The sequence below is a fragment of the Myotis brandtii genome, unplaced genomic scaffold (assembly GCF_000412655.1).
Source record: "Myotis brandtii unplaced genomic scaffold, ASM41265v1 scaffold570, whole genome shotgun sequence".
NCBI lineage: Eukaryota > Metazoa > Chordata > Mammalia > Chiroptera > Vespertilionidae > Myotis > Myotis brandtii.
Genome location: NW_005370134.1, coordinates 619,003 through 622,271, shown reverse-complemented (window position 1 = coordinate 622,271; position 3,269 = coordinate 619,003).

Below are 3,269 nucleotides of genomic sequence, written 5' to 3'. Positions count from 1 at the left end.
GTAAACTTTTTAATCCCTAAGCATGTGAAAATTAGATTACATTTTTCCAAATAACTCATAAATAACAACAAAAAAACTCATAGGAAAGAGATAAGGTATTGAAGCAATGAAGCACGGTATCATTCATCTTGGGTAAAAACTGCTGTTTGAATTTTAACCCTGCTGTTCTGGCTTCTGCACACCTGCTCGCTTAAACAATAGGGTAGTTGCCTCAGTTTCCAGAGACCTGGAAATTCACATAAATCACCCCATTATGTTGCCAGCCCACATCACAAAGGCTATTCTCCTGTGTCTGAGGACCAGAACCACAAGATTGCTTTCCTTAACTCAGTGGCTCCGGGAATACTTTCCAGTGACTCAGTGGCTCCAGGAACTGAAACTATAGATAACCTTTAAAGATTATTAACTTTGCTCAATTCTGCTTCTATAAAACTGCTTTTGCAATATAATTCCACATTCCAATGTCTAGCAATATGTGGTTTTTGCCTTTATAAGATGGCTCCTGCCCTCACTCAGGCACTATGAGATTTGGAGAGCATTTGCCCCCTCATTAGTCCTGTCTTTGAAATAAATGTGGCTCCTTAATTCGACTTCTGGAGGTGTCCTTGTGTGATTCACGGGGCACATTACAACAGTATTTTTAACTAAAGGAAAATAAAAACAAAACATGTTAAAACTTGTGAAGTAGTTTAAAGCAAGGGGTGAGGTAAATATATAGTTTTAAATGCATATAGAGAAAAAGTTTTATTAAAAACACTTTTGTATGGTATGATTAACATTCAAAAATGTATACAAATTGATGAGTTTGGTGCAGTATACATTCATGAAACCATTACTACAATCTATGCCATGAACATAATGTTGCAGAAGACCAAATAAATAGCAAGCACGCTTCCTAGAGAAAGGGAGGGACCCTGTTTATTAACACTAGTGGACTATGGGAATAATTTCCAAATCAGAGTGCCGTAACATGCAGAGGGCTTCACTTTTTATAACCTTCTGGGGTCTTTGTCTTGCAGATATGGTTCCTTCCTCTTTTGTGGGCTTACAGGAAGGCCCCCAGGTGTTGGGAGCCCCCAGGCCATATCCGATGATCTGTCCTGGGGTCACACCTCCCCCCCACCCCAGGGCAGTGCATTGTTCACAGTTTTTATGGCCTGACGTGCCTTGCAAGATCAGTTTCCTCCTCATCCTCCCCCCCCCTCCTTGTCTCACAAGCTTCTGTTAGCCTTGTGGAGCAATGACCATGGGATGTTATGGTGAACAGGGGTGACGACCACTCTTAGCTACTTCCTGCTGGAAAGGGGCGATGACCAAGGGATTAGCATCCGCTTCTTTCTTTCAGAGGGTTTTGTAGGGAATTCTTCTGGTTTGTAGGACCATATGAAGTTTAAAGGCATTCCTGTCCAGTTTTAAGGCAGGCAGAGGTAAGCAGTGGTCCCGCACATGTAGAATGTTCCTGCAGGGGGCACCAGGGGTAGGTGGTGTTTTCAGCCTTGGAGGTAGAGTTGTATAGTTCATCTGGGAGGTGACCTGTTGGATATTGGCTCTGCGTACTGTTGAAACAAATAGGAACAACATTAGTTAGCTGCACATTGGCCGTGACAGGTCCTATCCAATACAATTTTACCCCCCCCCCCACATGCATTTGGTAGTAGAGTCATAACATGCTGCAGGCTGATAAGTATAGCTAACAAAAATCTGGCTTGATTGGGTTTTCTCGTGGACTACCTTGTCTAGCATATTTGGGTAGCGAGTTTCTAAGCAAGGAGCTAAGGAAGGCATGACAAGGTGTAATCTAACAATTTATGATAAGGCCTTTGTTTCCTTGCTGGGTGGGGAGCAGTAATTTTATGGTGATTCTGTGTCCCAGCAAGAGCAGATGAGTTCTCCTCCTGGTACTAGTCTCAGATTCCACTGGCACTCATAAAAAGACAAAATAAGAATTATTAGATAAAACCAGTGATTATCCAGAAATACTAGAGCATGTTACATTAGGAGGAGATAAGAAAGAGCGCTTAGTGTTAGGGAGAATTCAGCAGGGTGTTATCTGAATTCCTTGGAGAAGGTTGCTCAGCCAGGTCTGCTGTCTTCCTGAGGGTGATCCGCAGGGGGTGTTTCTGGTCAGAGGTCACCTTCCACTCAGACTGGATGTCACTCGGCTGGTGGGCTGCCTTCACCCGGAGTGGTGGATCCAGGTGTTTAGTCCTGCAACCTTAAGAGCTGTGGGGGTGGTTAATATGACTGGATAGGGTCCCTTCCAGGTAGGCTTGAGGGGCTCCTTTTTCCAATCCTTTACCCAACCTGATCTCCAGGTTTATAAGGATGTACAGCTGTTCCTAGAGAGATGGGTAGTCGATCAATAACCCACCTGTGGACCTCAAAGACAGTTTTTCCAAGTCCTTGTAGTTGTTTCTGGATGTCTAAGTTCCCTATTTCCCCTAAATCTTCTTTTGGCCAAATTAAGGGAAGGGGTCTACCATATAGAATTTCTAAGGGAGCGAAACCTACCCTGGCCCTTGGGGCACAGCATACACGCAGGAGTACAAGAGGCAAGATATCTGTCCAGGGTAAGGTTGTCTCTTGGCATAGCTTAGCCATAGCCTGTTTTAGAGTCCGGTTCATGCGCTCCACTTTCCCTGAACTCTGAGGCCTGTAAGCTGTATGTAGATTCCATTTAATTTCTAAAGCCTTGGCTACATGTTGTACTATTTCTGCTACAAAGGCTGGGCCATTATCAGACCCTATGGTCACAGGTATTCCATACTGTGGAATTATATCCTTCAGCAATGCCTTAGTGACTTCTCTTGCGTTTTCAGTGCGAGTGGAATATGCCTTGACCCAACCTGAAAAGGTGCAAACAAAGACTAACAGGTATTTATTCCCTCTGCTAGGCCCTACTTCTGTAAAATCTACTTCTAAGTCCTCAAAAGGAGCTTGCCCACAGTGATGAACTCCTATCGGTCCGACAGGACCCTGTTTGGCATTGTTCTGAGCACAGAGGAGGCAATGCTGAGAGAGTAAGGCACACAAGGAGGATATATGGGCAATTAGGTAGTACCTGCCTAACAAAGCTTCTAGGGCAGCCTTTTCTAAATGAGTGAGTTCATGCTGCTGGAGGACTACCTTATGGGCTAACTGTTCTGGGACATAGACCCTATGATCTGGGAGTATCCACCAGCCTTCCATTGTTCTCTTGCCCCCTTATTTCTGGGCCCATTTCTCTTCCTGAGGAGTGTATTTTGGAGGTTCAGGTAATTCGGGGGCCA